The sequence below is a fragment of the Dendrobates tinctorius genome, unplaced genomic scaffold, assembly GCF_039654945.1.
Source record: "Dendrobates tinctorius isolate UK_male_01 unplaced genomic scaffold, ASM3965494v1 ptg000239l, whole genome shotgun sequence".
Lineage (NCBI taxonomy): Eukaryota > Metazoa > Chordata > Amphibia > Anura > Dendrobatidae > Dendrobates > Dendrobates tinctorius.
The window spans coordinates 1,184,979-1,202,980 of record NW_027361906.1 but is presented as its reverse complement, the minus strand read 5'-3'; positions in this window follow the sequence as shown (position 1 = coordinate 1,202,980).

Genomic DNA, 18,002 nt, shown 5'->3' with positions numbered 1-18,002 from the left:
GTGTGTGGGTACATTACAGTGAGGAGGCATCATGTTTTGTATAAGAGAGCATCATACTGTGTATAGGGGAGCTGTACAGGGTGGGACTCGGGACATTATTAAATGTAAAGTGGGCACTTATTGTTAGGCCATGTGCATACATTGCGGATTCTTCTGCGGATCGCAGCGTTTCAGGCTTTGCGGGTCCGCAGCAGATTTAGCTGCGTGGATTTTTCCACGCGGATTTGCTGCGGGTTCAAATCTGCAGCATGTCAATTCTTTGTGCGGAATCCGCAGCGGTTTCACACCTTCTCCATTGTAAAAGTGTAGGGGAAGTGGACTGACATACGGACCTGTCTGCGGTGGGAAGGTAATGGATAGTGTGCTTTAGGTGGACTGTTGTATTGAAAGAAGGGAGACAGCTGGAGATAGGGGAGATGGTTGTAATACTGAAGTTTGGCCACAAGATCGCAGTAGAGAGCTGTGAGAAAAGGATTTAATATCAACTTATGGCTACGAAACCGCACAGTCATGGGGGTGGGGTTACAAGAGCTCTAGGGAGAATTCCCAAGGAGGGGGATAAAAGGAAGACAGAGAGTTCTCGAAGCGGTCAGTCCTGGGAGAGGAGCTCGGGAGAAGAGAAGACCCAAGGAGGAGAAGCACAGTGAAGAAGCTCCAGAGGGGACTGACAGCTGAGACAGTCAGGGGGGTGGCCCTGACAAGAGAAGATGGAGACAACCCGGGGGGTACCACAAGACGGATGGACTCGGGCAGGCGAAGCACTGTAGTGGTAGGCCTAGGGCAGCTGCAGTGAAAGAGCCACGAGGACCGTCATACAGAAGTAAAGAGGAAGCGAAGGTACCCGGGCCTGTGTGTGGAGAGTGTCAAGCTGCTGCTGTATGTTGCTGCGGTCATCTTGAGGACGGCCAATAAAAGAGGACCTGTTGGACACAACTCTGTCTCCGTCTCGAGTCTGTTTGTGGCAAGTAGTGGACCACCCCCCAGTCGGCTCACCTACCTACATTTGGTGTAGTCGGCAGGATCATCACCCCCAATACACCATCTTCAGCGGTAAGCCTGCACAGAAGATCTAAAGGACCCAAGCTGAACGGGTTGAAGATTTTCCCTGTGGATTACAAAGTTGGACTGTGACCAGGATTGTCGGTTTTCATCAGGCGGATCCAGAGCGGAAAAGAACTGGACAGAATGGCTGTTGGATTCCAGCGCTGGAAAGAAGCACAGGAATTTGCAGCTGGACAATCTGGGACTATGTCGCGCCCGTCCCTGGGGGGAGCGGCGTACATCTGGAGATGGCAGCCCCCTCATGCTGGACCCTAGAAGATGGGTGGAGAGGCCGACCAATTCCCCACCCAAGAACGGGAGTGGCCCAGGTGGAGAGGCTGGGTGCGGCTGTTTGGTGCCATTGAGCTTCTGGACATCGGACGAGATGCAACACTGCAGCTGCCGTGGCCTCGGACACCTGGAATGGAAGTGGCGTCAGGAGATTGAGTCCCGTCGGGAGAACTTCCCCTGGGAGCCATTGTCGGTACCCCAGATGCCTATCAGGGAAGAGGAGCGACGCCGGGCCCTGCTGAAACAGCCGCTGGAAGAACCGCCACGGAGTCTGCCCGCGGAACTACTGGGCCTGGAGGCTAGCCCTGCCGGACGGTGGGGTGAAGATCATCGGCTGCTGGAGGAGCTGCGGGATGGTCTTGCGGGAGCCGCGGCGCCGGGGAAGGTGAGCGTTCCCCCGGTCCAGCCAGCGGCACTGCAGGCAGCTCCCATCCCCCCACTTCGTGCACGAACCAGGCCCCAGGGCCCTGCCATCGGACCTCGGCCTCCCCGCTCAGCCTCCTGCCCTCCTGCGACTTCGGCGCTGGAGGACTTCACGACCCTGATGGGGCCGACCACCATTCACGTCCACGACCCCAAGCCGCCCCACCCGGTGGCGCTCCGTCCCGCGTCACTGGTGTGGAACAGACCCGCGGCGACTCCTGCCTCACTCCACATCCCGGCGGCGGCCTACCCATCTCGGCCTGCTGCTGCCACGATCCCGCTCCTGTCCGCCGCGGTGGCCGGGCCGCCCGCATCTGCTGCCTCCTTGCTGACAGCCGTGGCCGCCGCTGCTCCATCTTCGGCCCTGGCTGCTGCCTACTCCGCGGCCGCTCCGTCTCCGCTCGCTGGGCTGAGCTCTGCGGCCTACACCGGACCCTCCGCCTGGGTTACGGAGGTCATTGAGCAGATGAAGGCCAAAGAGCGGAAGGTATGGGTGCTGCTGCACGAGAAGGGGAAAGCAGCCATGCCTACCCCTCGATCGTACGGGCGGCTCGTGCATACCAATACCTAAAAGGGCTATGGATTTATTCGGGACCTCGCAATCGGCCACAAAGTATACCTCAATGTGGCTTCTATCAAGCACGGGCGGGAGACCTGGTCTCCTACTATAAGGAGTACTGCCCCCGTGGCTACTATGCGGTGGCAGTCATTGCTTACCCCGAGGGGTATGTGCCCCCATAAAAGAGAAGAGGACTCCTGAGTCTCGTGCATCAGGGACACTCGGGGCCCAGAACAGTTCAAGCATCCCGGGGACTTCACGGCTGTGGAGTTCCCTGCTGTTGGCGAAACATCGGCCGCCAGGAGGTGGCCCGGAGTATCCTTAAAAATGGACTGCCAGGACTGCTGTGCCCTGTTGCACAGCCTGGGGACAGTTCTATGTCCCCAAAGTGGGTAAAATATGCTGTGGTGTAGTGACCACTGTGTCCACTAGGGGGCGCTGTATGGATGTCCCAGGAGAGTGGATGAATGGCAAGATACTGAATGACCGTTATATATCTCAAGGTGGGTGGCCTTGAGATGGAGATTTGTGTGCGTGTTAATCAGCAGTGATACTGCTGAGGTGCTGGTTCAATGTGTCAGGGACTAGTTACCTACAAACCCACCCAGGGGGTGTGTTTAATAACGCTATTGTAAAGTGTATATGTGTGTGTGAAGGACCTGTGATGAGGTCATAGTCATGTGACCCGGTGGGCGTGGCTATGAACCATATAATGTGGCCAGGGTAGGTCACATGTGGTGAATGCTGTGTCCCGGTTGGTCCAGTGTGGAAGGTCCCACTAGGAGAAGCATCTCCTGGCCAACAGCCTGTGGAGTGGCTGTGTGTCATGGCTGCCAGTGTCTGAGTGTCCCAGAGAAGAGAGTGGATGTCTGCAGTGTGGGGAAACAGCCATGAGGAAACCCTGACATGGGTGAGATAATGATGAGGCTGAAGAGCCTGAGTATGGACATTGAGTAACCTGTGTGACCACAGGCTTAACCAGAGTGAAGCTATAATGGACGCTATGCTGTAATGCTGTTTATGTTGCTTCTATGGGTTTATGAAGGAGGAATAAACCGCATGGACTGTGTTATGCTTTATGAAAACCTGTGCCGGATCTAATTTTGTGGCTGCTGAGCGAGTATCCCCTACTTGAATGACAGCGCTACCTCACAATGCCCACTCCTGATGTGGCGGGGATGCATGTGGGTGGGTGCTCTCCTAAAAGGAAGGCGGAGCACCAATGTTTATGTTTTGTTTAAAAAGAAAAATATTATGCTTTACTTGGAGAAAATGAAAACCTAAAAAAAAGAGAGTTAACTATGGTAACCATCATCATGGGTGACTTCAACATCCCCATTGACACCCAGCAGTCGGCAGCCTCCAAACTCCTGTCCTTTACTTCATCCTTTGGACTTACTCAGTGGTCCTCCTCAGTCACCCACGCAGACGGACATACACTAAACCTGGTCTTCACCCGCCTCTGCTCTCTTTTTAACTTCACCACCTCCCCTTTCCCTCTATCTGACCACCAATTACTCACTTTCTCATCCCTGTCCTTCTCACCTGTCACCCATGTCCAGCAGCATGCGCACCCCCGCAGAAAACTCGCACATCTAGACACTCGCACACTCTCTGACTCCAGTCTACCACTGTCCTCCATAGCTTCACTCCACGACACTGACGCTGCCACTAGTTTCTACAATGCCGCTCTTGCATCAGCCATCGACACAGTCGCCCCTGTCATGCATAACAGAGTGCAATGAATCAATAGACAACCCTGGCATAATAACACCACTAAAAAGCTTCGGCAAGCATCCAGAATTGCAGAACGTCGCTGGAAGAAAATGCATTCGCAAGACGACTTCACTGCACTCAAACAAGCAACACTTGCATTCAAATCAGCTCTCACCTCTGCTAAACAGGACTTCTTTACATCCCTTGTATCTTCCTTATCCCACAACCCCAAACAGTTGTTCAATACTTTTAACTCCCTCCTCCGTCCACCACTGCCCCCTCCGACTTCCCTAATCTCTGCCGAGGACTTTGCCGCACACTTCAAAAACAAGATAGACCAAACACGGCAAGTCTTTATTGCCCAACCACCACAACCCCTTTGTATACCAGACCAATGCCCAAACCCCATAACCTCCTTATCTAACATCACTGAAGGGGAGCTTGCTCATCTTCTCTCCAAATCACACCTCCCCACTTGTGCACTTGACCCTATCCCATCCCACCTCCTCCCCAACATCACCACCACTCTTATCCCATCCCTAACCCACCTCTTCAACCTATCACTAACTTCTGGTACCTTCCCTTCTGCTTTCAAACATGCCACAATCACGCCTATCCTTAAAAAGCCAACCCTCGACCGGACAGCCACGTTCAGCTATCGCCCAATATCGCTGCTCCCATTCGCTTCTAAACTTCTGAAGCAGCATGTCCATGCTGAACTTTCCTCCCACCTCTCATCTACCTTGCTCTTTGACAATCTACAATCTGGCTTCCACCCCCATCATTCCACTGAGACAGCACTGACCAAAATTACCAACGACCTACATACAGCCAAAGCTAACAGACAATACTCCATACTCCTGCTTCTAGACCTGTCCTCTGCTTTCGACACAGTTGACCACTGCCTCCTACTACAGATCCTCTTCTCCTTTGGAATCAAAGACCTCGCCCTATCCTGGATCTCCTCATACCTTTCCAACCGCACATTCAGCGTCTCCCACTCCCACACTACCTCCTCATCACGCCCTCTCTGCTGGAGTCCCCCAAGGCTCTGTTCTAGGACCTCTACTCTTCTCAATCTACACACTTGGCCTGGGGCAACTCATAAGGTCCCACAGGTTCCAGTACCACCTTTATGCCGATGATACTCAGATCTACCTCTCTGGTCCAGACATCACCTCTCTGCTCTCCAGAATCCCAGAGTGTCAGCCATATCCTCCTTCTTCTCCTCTCGCTTCCTCAAATCAATGTGGACAAATCTGAACTGATCATTTTTCCCCCATCTCACAGATTTTCCTTACCCGACCTTTCTATAACAATTGACAGCATCACGCTTTCCCCCGTACCAGAGGTCCGCTGCCTCGGAGTAACCCTTGACTCTGCCCTGTCCTTCAAACCGCACATCCAAGCTCTCTCCACCTCCTGTCGCCTCCAGCTCAAAAATATTTCCAGAATCCGTCCATTCCTCAACCCTCAATCTACTAAAATGCTTGTGCATGCCCTCATCATCTCCCGCCTCGACTATTGCAACATCCTTTTCTGTGGCCTCCCTGCTAACACCCTTGCACCTATCCAGTCCATCCTCAACTCTGCCGCCCGACTAACTCATCTCTCTCCTTATTACTCCTCTGCTTCTCCCCTCTGCAAATCTCTTCACTGGCTCCCATTCCCTCAGCATATCCAATTCAAATTACTAATACTGACCTACAAGGCCATCTACAACCTGCCTCCTCTATACATCTCTGAACTAATCTCCCGATACCTTCCCTCACGTAATCTTCGGTCCTCCCAAGACCTTCTCTCCTCCACACTTATTCGCTCCTCACCCAACCGCCTCCAAGACTTCTCCCGAATAGCCCCCATCCTATGGAATTCCCTGCCCCAACACGTCCGGTTATCAACCACACTTGGATCCTTCAGACGGAACCTGAAAACACATCTCTTCAGGAAAGCCTACAGCCTGCAATGATCCCCGCTGCCTCCCCACCACTACTGGAGCTACCGCCTCACCATCACTGGAGCTGCTTCAACCCCCCAACCTACTGTCTCCTTCCCAACCATCCTGAGGCATGTAAGCCCGGTCCTCTCTCCCCTCTATATCAGTCTGTGATTGTTAGTTTGTTTACTGTAAGTGTTATCTGTAATTTGTATGTTACCCCTTCTCATGTACAGCACCATGGAACCAATGGTGCTTTATAAATAAATAATAATAATAATAATAATAAAAATGGTAGGATTAAACATGGCATAGTTATAACTATGTACAGTGGTTGAAATGTCATATGTATACAAAAAAAATGAAAATGTTCAACAGGCCCAGGGTACTAAGTGTAAAGAGAGAAACGCCGACCATGACTAATTCAGTTTGATTGGACGAAGAAATAGGTAGGATGGAAACAGACAGCAGTCCCTAACTCAGGTCCCCAGTACCACAAACACCCCAAGCTGACAGAGGGAAGTAGACTATGACTTAGAAGGTTAAATGTCCTCGGTCATTACGCTAAATACTGACGGTGAGAAAAGTGGGAGGAACGCATCCGTAGAGGAGTCCGGGTGGACCTGGCCCAACCAGTGGGAATTGTCTTAAAGGCGTACGCGCCGGCCAGTAGCCATAAGCTACTCGGGACATGGAGGCTCCCGGGTTTTGTTCGGCACCCTACGTAGAGCAAAAGAGTTCAGGGCTTGCTCATCAAATGGCTAGACAAAAAGAAGGTAGCAAAGTTTTAGAACGGCAAAGAAGGGAAACGAGATTGTCGAGGACGACAATGGACAAAGGAAGGAGGAGTGTAGGGGAAGTGGACTGACATACGGACCTGTCTGCTGTGGGAAGGTAATGGATAGTGTGCTTTAGGTGGACTGTTGTATTGAAAGAAGGGAGACAGCTAGAGATAGGGGAGATGGGTGTAATACTGAAGTTTGGCCACAAGATGGCAGTAGAGAGCTGTGAGAAAAGGACTTATGACTTATCAGCTTATGGCTACGAAACCGCACAGTCATGGGGGTGGGGTTACAAGAGCTCTAGGGGGAATTCCCAAGGAGGGGGGATAAAAGGAAGACAGAGAGTTCTAGAAGCGGTTAGTCGAGGGAGAGGAGCTCAGGAGTAGAGAAGACCCAAGGAGGAGAAGCACAGTGAAGAAGCTCCAAAGGGGACTGACAGCTGAGACAGTCAGGGGGGTGGCCCTGACAAGAGAAGCCGCAGATGGAGAGAACCCGGGGGTACCACAAGACGGGCGGACTCGGGCAGGTGAAGCGCTGTAGTGGTAGGCCTAGGGCAGCTGCAGTGAAAGAGCCGTGAGGACCATCATACAGACGTAAGGAGGAAGCGAAGGTACCCGGGCCTGTATGTGGAGAGTGTCAAGCTGCTGCTGTATGTTACTGCGGTCGTCGTGAGGACGGCCAATAAAAGAGGACCTGTTGGACACAACTTTGTCTCCGTCTTGAGTCTGTTTGCGGCAAATAGTGGACCACCCCCCAGTCGGCTCACCTACCTACAGAGGTGTGAAACCGCAGGGCTAAACCGCAGGCTAATCCACAGGTAAACTGCAGGTCTTTTGACCTGAGAATTCACCTGCGGATTTTTCCAAATCCGCGCGGAAAAATCCGCAGCACCTAAAACTACGTGTGCACATAGCCTTAAAGGGGAAGACAGGTTACTGTGACTATCAAAAGGGCACACACAGGGCAATAATACTTTCCATGGGGCAAAATGTAGGCCCTGTTTTCTAGGGCACTTGCATCAGACATTAATATATTCTAGAGAGTTGCTTTAGAATTTAGAGGGCACAGAGAACCACACAGCAGGTGCAGAAATAGAGACACATACGGCAGTAGTATTGGGGTACCAGTAGGATTAGAAGTTTGTGCAGGTTGGGGATAGATGGTGATGGGGCCGAAAATATGAGAAGTGAAATGTGTCTTTGATCTAATCTCTGCAGCCGAGACCTGGCTGGAGGAGTCGTCATGTCGGTCTTGGCCAGATGGAAAAGACGTAAAAAGTGAACAACTCCATCAGAAAGAACGTCAGCGGTAAGTCATTATCTATAACTGTGCTGTGATCTCTTATATGTTTTGTAGGACTGGTATTTACCACTGACCATATGGCGGTAATATCCATGTTGGTCTTTATATAGAGATTATTTTCAGTAACGGTGCAGTCATCTCCTACATCCACTATTGGGGTGCGTCACCGAGTTGTAATCAAGGTTATCTGGTTAGGGGCCCACTCGGAAGCTTTGCCTCCCCCCCACTATACCAAAACCCTGGCTACTCCTTTGGAACCGATCATCAAACATAAATTTGACACGAATAGGGTAGCAATATGGTAAATTCATATTTGGCGACCGAAGCCGAATATATTCTCTGAACTCTATTGCCAACCTCTATAAAACCAGTAGGGGATAGTATAATATAATATTAGTTTTCTAGCCTTTTGCAAGTGAGAAGAGGCTTTGTAATGATCAAGTACCAGACATGCTGGAAATTAAACAAAGGAGTACAGCAAGTAGAGATTTTGTAGACTTAGAGGAAAATAAACTATAACAAAACTGTATAAGGTGCGAAAACTGGAATATTCCTTTAAGACCTTTTATTTGATGCTGGAACAGGCTGCCACAAGAAGTGGTGAGTTCTCCTTCAATGGAAGTCTTCAAACAGAAGCTGGACAGACATCTGACTGGGATGATTTAGCGAATCCTGCTTTGAGCAGGGGGTTGGACCAGATGGCCCAGGAGGTCCCTTCCAACTCTACGATTCTATGATTCTATGATTCTAAATGAGGAACAGGGATGCATGGACTACTAGTCTAGTGGACTCAAACACATAAGGTGGCACAGTGTGAGGGTAACGCAGCGTGAGGGTGGCACAGATTGAGGGTGATGCAGAATGAGGGGTTCGGAAAATGAGGGCGTCGGAGAGTGAGGGCGTCGGAGAGTGAGGGCGTCGCATAGCAAGGGCGGTGCAGAATGATGGTGACGTAGCGTTAGGGTGGTGCAGAGTGAGGGGGACGCAGCGTGAAGGTGTCGCAGAGTGAGGGCATCGCAGAGTGAGGGCGTCGGAGAGTGAGGGCGTCGCAGAGTAAGGGCGGTGCCGAATGATGGTGACGTAGCGAGAGGGTGACGTAGCGTTAGGGTGACGCAGAGTAAAGGTGATGCAGCGTGAGGGTGGCGCAGCGTGAGGGTGGCGCAGAGTGAAGGGGAGGCAGCGTGAGAGTGGCACCGTTGAGGGTGGTGCAGAGTGAAGGTGGCGCAGAGGGGGTGACGCAGTGTGAGGGTGGAGCAGTGTTAAAGTGGTGCAGAGCGGGTTGCGCAGTGAGGGTGATGCGTTAGGGTGACACAAAGTGAGGGTGATGCAGCATGAGAGTGGCACACGGTGACTGTGGCGCATAGTGAGGATGGCACAGAGTGAGGGTGACGCAGAGTGAGGGTGACGCAGAGTAAGGGTGGCGCAGAGTAAGGGTGACGCAGTGTGAGGGTTGAACGGCCACCATGCAGATGTCACTTGACCAATGCTCCTTATAGCTCATTCATTACAAACATGGGTGTTCGGCAGAGCTGCAATTATTGGGAGGGTGAAAGATGAAAAATGCTGTGCAAAGTGATTTGTGCCCCTTAATCTAGACCTGTAAATACACAACCCATGCCAGACCTCATATATAAAGACCCCAAACCAGACCCCTTAAATTCAGACCTCAGACTACATCCCTACATACAGAACCCCCACCCACACATCAACACCAATCCCCTAAATAAATACAGACCCTACACAGAACCCCCAGACTCCCTAAATGCAGATCCCAGATCAGACCCCCTCCAGTAATAAAGACACCAAAGCCCCTACATAAATACAGCTCCCGTGCCCCAGGTTATGTACGGGCAGTGTGGTTACGTGTGAGTAGTAGGTTACATTATGTACGTGTGCTACGGTGGGGCAGAGTTACGTATATGCGTATGTAGATGTCCTATAAGAATTCTATATTGGGGACACTGAAATTGAAGTTTTCTGAGATTCCATCCTGTCACTTGTGATGAGCACTTATATTGAAGAACTTCTTCTTAGCAGAAATCAGAGGTTTTTGTGGCAGATTTTGGTGTTTTTTCTTTCTTTTTTTTGAAGACAAGCACAGGATTGAGAAAGAGAGTTATTTGTATTTTACACTTGTACTTTTTTATGCATTCCTGTATTTGAATCAACAACTGCATCAAACACTTCCGGATAAATTATATATGTTATTCCTTATAATATAAACGTTGTGGAGGAGATGTTCCACATTGCCTAGATAGTCCTGAGACATACGTGCATGCCTGTGTGGAGTGAATGTTACACCGTGTGTCTAAGAAGATGAGCCGAGACAGAGTCAGTGGTTTCCGGTGCACTTTGCGGCCGGAACTATCGGGACTGTCACCACTGTTGCCGGGGGAAGGTTCTTCTGGGAGGGGAGGACCTTTGCACTGGACAGCAGGGGACGTGGGGGAGATAAAAGAGACTGAGCGCGGGAACGAGGGAGACTAAGCGGGAAGGCGACAGGAGAGCAAGGGGAAGGTTGACTCCCTCCCCACAGCTCCGACTGCTAACTCCATGTCATCCATCTCCCAGCGTTCTGACTTGCAAACTGACTGTCCTTACTGAGCTGTCTTTGGACCCTTCCTTGCTGGACGGCTCCTTCCCACCCACAGTGACAGACAAGCCGACTTGCTCCGTTCCTAAAGATTACTTCAGAGGATCGCACGCTGCCGCGGCCTGCGAGTGTGTGCACGGTTCGTGTTCGGCGCCATTCCAAAGGAATCTACATAAAGGACTGTATCTATGTTCCAGCACACCCAAGCCAAGCGGAATCGGATACATCGGCACTGTCGGGAGACGGTGCTTTTCGTTCCTCATAACAGAGCCAGAGACATTGTCCACAATCTGTGATGTCGGCGGGAGATAATCCAGCCTTTCCCCAACAAGAACTGCAAGCAATAAGTTACCTTTTTCGTACACCTTTTTCTCAAGTATTGTGTTTGTGTGCAAATATCGCTGTTGCCGTTACTGATCTCATCTCCCTGCGTGGAGTATTCCATGTATAACAACCTGTTCTACTAAATCCTGTTAACCCCTCTGCCTCCGGCTCTTCACTGCATCCAATGAATCTTATCCTCTTACATGTGCATATTGTGTAGTGACCCTATGAGCACATACAGTACGTAGTCATTATGTGGGAATGCCTACATGTAGTGTATGTGAATGTCAATGTGTTCTTGTATTCAGTATCAGACTGAAGATCATTGGGCCCACCAGAGGATTTGATTCTGAGGGCCCACCTTTCTCCCCCACTCAAGGTTTGCACTATGAACCCTCCTGAAGAAGCCAGGGCCCACCGGAGGATTCTCCGCGTCTCTGGTGGGCCAGTCCAACTCTGCTTGTATTCATAGCTCCAAACTCTCCCAGATGCTGTTTGACTGTTCTAATACAAGGGAGCTGTCCTGCTGTCCTGGGAGATCAGGGCTGTGTCCCAACCTCCACTCACTCTATGTGATGTATTCTCTCTTGCGTCTTCATTGTTCCATAGCTTCTCCTCTTCAGGGGATGGGTACTGCATCACTGCTCTTCACATACATACATACAGTTAAAGGGAACTTGTCATGGACCCAAACGCTATTAATCTGCAGACATGGGGTGATTCTGCAGATTAATAGTGTTTTACAGACGGCTACCTGGAGGAAGTGATCTTCATTACTCCCAGCAGCCTCCAGCTTTCAGTCATAGAGGCACGGTCGAAGCAGCTTTAGTAACGACGGCTGTAACCAGTCTCCCCCGGCATTGACTGACAACTGGCTCTGTATTGCTGCACTGCTGAGCCGGCTGTCAGTCGGTGCTCGGATGTGGTTACAGTCACTGTTCTCTATGTACTCAACGGTGACGGAAGTCGCGCCGGCTGCATCTCTATGACTGAAAGCCGGAGACTTCACAGGGGAAAAAGTTAATTTTCTCCAGGTTGCCGGACTTACAGTGCGGCGGCCACACAAGTGTAGAAACTACAGATTAACCCCATATCTGCAGGTTAATAGTATTTTTGAAATTACAGGTTCCCTTCAAAGTGAGTGGGATCAACCCTCCTAAGTCATCTATATGGGCATGTAGGACATGGAAAGTTGAAGTGATGCATTGTCATCTGCTGATGTTCTCTTATATCCACAATCACGGTGTGCCACCATAGTTATAATGAGGGTTACCAGTTAGGGAGCCACTCAGATGTTTCGCCGCCTCTTCTCTAAGCTGAACCTCTCGTTACGCCTCTGGCTTCTTTTCCTTTCAGTGTAGATCAGATACATTAATGAAAATTCCAAACTCATTTATATAAATTAGACATTTATTACCCAAAATATGACTGCAGACGAGCAATGATCTATCTATACAAACATATTACTAATATTTACAGGCCATTACATTCATACTAATATAGTTGGGAAAACAAGTCTATGTACAAAAAGATCAGGCTGTACGTTTAAAGGGGACCTGTCGCATGCCATGAATATATCATTCTTTTCACCTGGTGTAAAAGCCGCTGTTCTCCTGAATCCGGTGTTGCACACTGAAGAAACGCCCAAACAGACTATAAAGTTACATTTGCATATGACGAGGATGCCTTTAAATGTTTATTTTTTGGATAGTAACAGTTTATTTTCACAATTAATTATTAGAAATTCTAAATTGTATCAGGATCAGTTTCTGAGTCTTCAGGGACCGGAAATATGTCCTCTAATAGAGGGGGGGATAAGGACCCTCCTCTTTTTGTCTCTCTGGAGGACCTGTCCTGTTGTGTATTACGCAGTCAACACTTTGATGTCAATGATAACTATGTAATGCTTCATTTCCCCTGTGGAGGCACTGCAGAGAACTTGAACACTTAATAACAACATTCCGCAAAGATAACAGCCTATCGCTGGGACCTGAGAACCCAGTCTAATTACAGAAGAATAACAATGTGCCAATACTAACTATATGTAGTTTGGTTTGTTTTATATTTTGTCACCAATACTAAGGCTTTTTGTACAAGGGAGAAGTAACGTACTTTCTTACATGGAACTTTTCCTTTTGTTCAAAAAAACTTTCTTTAATCCTACTATGGAACTTGACCACTTGATCACATCTATAATAATATTTCTCTTCTTGTCAGAGGCTGGTCCTCATAGAAGAGCAAAGATGGCAGACTCGGAGGGCCTTCTTTAGTCCCCCGGCTGCCATGGATATCCATCTGCTCCTTACGAATGCACCTGTGCCGGATGACATCCTCTAACTCTATCTAACCGCTTAGATGCTTCAGCCGTGATTTACTATAGCATCTAAGGGGTTATACAGCTGGGATTGGAGCAAATTCCATGTTTGGCACTTACAGAAAACTGTAAGTTTAAGGAGGTCATACCTATCGGTAGTGTATGCTCAACCAGGAAGGAATTACGTTTCAAAATTAATTTGTGCTGAGGATGCCTCAGTGGGTTTAGGTGTTGTGTTAATTCTTTTCTTGTTTGGGATTTTGATTTTCTCCTTTTTTCCATTTTTGGCCTTGATTGCGACAATTTGAGGTTTCTTTTTTTGAGATGTAGCTGGTTTTGAGATTTTGAGATCTTTTCCTTTTAGAATTTTTATAGGCTTGACTTTCTCTGAGGTCTTGGCAGGAAAAGATTTTTTTAAAGAAGGCAGTGTGATATTATCTGTTATTGAGTATTGTTTCACTATGGCTACCGGGGGCTTTTCCTCCTCACTGGGTGAAGGTGTAGTCAACCAACCCTCAACTGGCTTCATTGTTGACCAAGTCAGGGATTCTTCTCTCTTGTCAGTTTTTGTATTATTTGTGTTTCTTTTATTTGTTTTCTTTCTCGGGAAAAATGCCAAGTTGTTTTCTCCCGAAGACAGTACAGCAGGTTTAGTTGTTGTTTTTGTTTTCTTTTGTTTTTGGTTATTATCCTTCATGAAGATTTCAATTTTTTCTTTGTTATCGACTTTCGATTTACTTGGTTTCAGTTCGTATTGTTTTGATTTCTTATCTTTTTCTTCATGCTTTATACTTTTAGTTGGTTTGACTTTCTTGGAGGTATTAGTGCGTGTAAGATTTTTAAAATCTGACTCAGAAAGTGATAAATTATTTTTGGTCACCGATGGCTGGTTAACTGTGTCCATATTGAGCGGTATGTGCTCAACATATGGTGGTTTAGTCAACAGCTTCTCAGATGGCCTTTTAGGTTGTCTGGTTAGAGATGGTTTCTTGATCACATCCTTGTTAGGCTTCTTTGTTTGTGGGGCAAGTGTAGGCTTTTGTTTAGTTTTAATTAGCTTCTTATCCTTAGTTGATGATGTTGGAACATTGGTAGGCTTTAAAAGCTTCTTTAATCTGTCCTTGGTAGATGGTAGCTGGGAAGTAGTCACAGGGGACATCTCTGCTTCTTGAGTCGATTCTATCTCATTGAGAGTCATCTCTGTAGACCTCTTTATGACCTCAGTCGGTGAAGGTTGAGTTGCAATGGGGTTTTTTGGTGTAGTGGCCTTCATGGGAGCTTTAGTGATAGTTTTCTGTTGTTTCGGAATTACCTTAAAGGGTTTCTTGACTGCTGGCTTAGTTTCTTCACTGAGTATTTCAAGAACAGTCCCTGGAAAATAGTAAAATGTCAGTATAAATCAGTTTACTGTAAAGTGACAAACTTGAAAATCATCTGAGGATAATCATGCTAACAAATTTCAGCATGGGAATCGATGACAGAACCTTCCTACTAATATCGGATTTAGGCTGTGGGCCCACGTAGCATTTTAAAACGCTCACTAAAAACCGGACTCCTTCCCAGAAATCGCACGTTTTTTTCCGCGCGATTTCACCGCGATTTTACCGTGATTATGATCGCGATTTTGCCGCGATTTTCGCGTGCGATATTCAAGCACTTTCCAAGCGATTTGAAGCATCGCTTGGAAAGTGATTGACAGGTTGGTCACACTCGTCAAACATAGTGTTTGACAAGTGTGACCAGGTTTTTACTATTGAGGCCGCCTATGCGGCCTCAATAGTAAAAGATAGAATGTTAAAATGCTATAAAAAAATAAAAAAATCGGGGTATATTTACCTTCCAGCGTCCCGCGCTGTCATCCCGGGCCTCAGCGTTCCCAGCGATGCCTGTGATGACGTAGTCTCGCGTTACTATAGTGATCTCGCGAGACTACGTCATCACAGGACCTTGCCGCAAGGCATTACTGGGAACGCTAGGCCGGGAATGCAGCGCGGGACATCGGAAGGTAAATATACCCCGATTTTTTATTTTTTATTCTTTTTTTACAGGGGTATGGTACCCAGGGCCTGGAGGACAGTCTCCTCTCCTCCACACCGTGGGTACCAACCGCACATGAGACGCTTAACTTCCCTCATGGTGGGCATAGCCACGTGCGGGAAGTAAGCGATTCTCATGCATTCCTATGGGTGCGGAATCGCGGCAATTCTTTGCGATTCCGCACAAAAGAATGAGCATGCTGCGATTTTTTCCGCGATGCGATTCCGCCGCGGAAAAAAGCGCAGCATTAGCACAGCATGTGCGGAATGCCATAGGAATGCATGAGGGGCGTTCTGTACACGATTTTTAAGCATTTTCGTGCCGAAAACGCTTAAAAATCGCTACGTGGGCACAAAGCCTCAGATCACATCCGTGCATATGACTCGTCAACCCTGAAATGTCATAGGCTTCACGCCCTGCCCATTATAGGACACTGCCCTGTAACATGAACCCCACTTGTCACTACATAATCACAGAAGAGGACTAATTGCATTAACTAAGCTGCTGGAGGACTCTAGCTCTTCCATGATCTATTTTTCAATCTTTGACTTATCTCAGTTCCCAACATTACATTTTATTATTGTAATGGGGCTCACAATCTATATTCCCTATATATCCCTATTCTTTGGAGTGTGGAAGGAAACTGAAGAATCCGTAGAAAACACAGGCAAACATGGGGAGAACATACAAACGCCTTGTAGATGTTGTTCTTGGTGGGATTTGAACCCAGGAACGCAGCGCTGCAAATCAACCTTACTAACCACTGAGCCACGGTGCTGCCCATGTGCCAGCATGCTGCCTATGAACTGTGGCACGTGCCTATAATCACATGAGTGAACTGGTCACTTCTTTTTACACCATCAACACACTACTCTTCTCCTGTCATCATTCTCAATTGGCTACTTCATGTTCTAACACTATTTTCTGATACTGCTGCTCACACGAAATCCTGGCCGGACAAAAGCTGGCCATTCACTTTAGCTAGCTGTCGAATCGATCAGCTGACAGCTATTTCTTTCATTTCCCAAATACACCCCAGCATGGCTAAATGTTCCTTAGTTCTCTATGATACAGCCGCTGGGAGCGACTTATCTTCCTGCCAAACAAGAGGATCGGCGATTGTATTCCAACTGCCCGATCCTTATATTCCCCGACATAATTTGTGTATGGGATCCTAACATCATCAGATGAGTAAACTGGTCACTGCCTCAACAAAGAAGAACACTACCGCTGCTGCAGTCATTCTATAATATGATTGGTTAAAGGGTGTCCAAAATTGAGGGAAATTGAGGAGACTGTATGAATGTATATATGTATATATATATATATATATATATATATATATATTGTAGTGCAGCGGGGTTGGTGCAGTGTGACAGACAGGCAGTGACCCAGGAAAGTTCAAAACAAAGTCTCTTTTAATAGTCAGCGTACTCACAAAACAGAAAGTAAATAGGATACTCCGGATCGCAGCCGGGAAACAAGATAGTCCATAACTAGGACCGATTACCGTGGGCAACTGCACTGCTGTGTATGCTGAGGGGTGCCAGGCCTTTTGGCTCCGCTTAACTCCCCGTATTGCTTTCACACAGTCTGAAGCTATGGCAGAGCCTTCTGCTCTACAGTTTTGCAAAATGACTGACACACCCAACTCTCTGCTGCAGGGGTTTTACAAAGTACCTGTGGCCATAGGCCACTTGGAAAACCCAGGCCAGGGGAGGAAACAGACTGCACTGCTACCTTCTAAATTCCCTATCAGTATGTTTTTGGAATGTAGGAGGAAAAACCCCAGAGGAAACCCGCACAAACACAGGGGGAACATACAGACTCCTTGAAGACATTCTCTTTGCTGGGATTTGAACACAGGACCCAGCGCTGAAAGGCCGCAGTGCTAACCACTGAGCCACTGTGCTGCTATATATGCTTCTCAAAATTGAAATTGCAACACCGAGAAGGAAAAGTGGTAGAATTGTGGAAATCACAGGATGGATAGACATGTTAATATTATACAAGTGCTGACAAAATAGAAATAACATTTTCAGTATGTCTCGATTTATTCAGTATGGAGTATGAGTGCCACATGGCGAAATCCCGGCACTTAAAGCCTCGACTCCTATCAGTGAGGTTATTGATTGTCACCTGAGGAAAATTCTGCCGCTGAATGAACTTGAGCAAATCATCAAGATCCACTGCTGGCAGATCCTGTGTAATCTCTGACTAATGACATCCGAAATGTGCTCGATGGAAGACAAGTCTGGAGACGCTGCAGTCCATAGTAGCATATTTAGGCCATTTAGGCTGCTCACAGTGGCACGAGTAACATGCGACCTGTTGTTGTTATGTAGAAAAAAGGTCTCCTGAGATACTTTTGAGAAATGGCAGCACCTCTGTTCTTCCACCCAATCAATGTAACGCTGAGCTGTTAGTGTACATGGAATGAGGGGTCCTACAGGGGGTCCGGCTACCATACATTATGCCATCCCATACCATAATCACTGGAGTAAGACCGGTGTGACGTTCCCTCATGAAGGCCTCTTCATGGCGTCACCCACATGGTCTCCAGACCATTCTCCGGTTATCAATGCATCCAAGATGAAAGCAGAAATCACAGCTGTAGATGACCGACCTCCATTTCTGTCCTGCTTCACACTATGATATCTTCTAACCCAGTCAATGCAAACTCT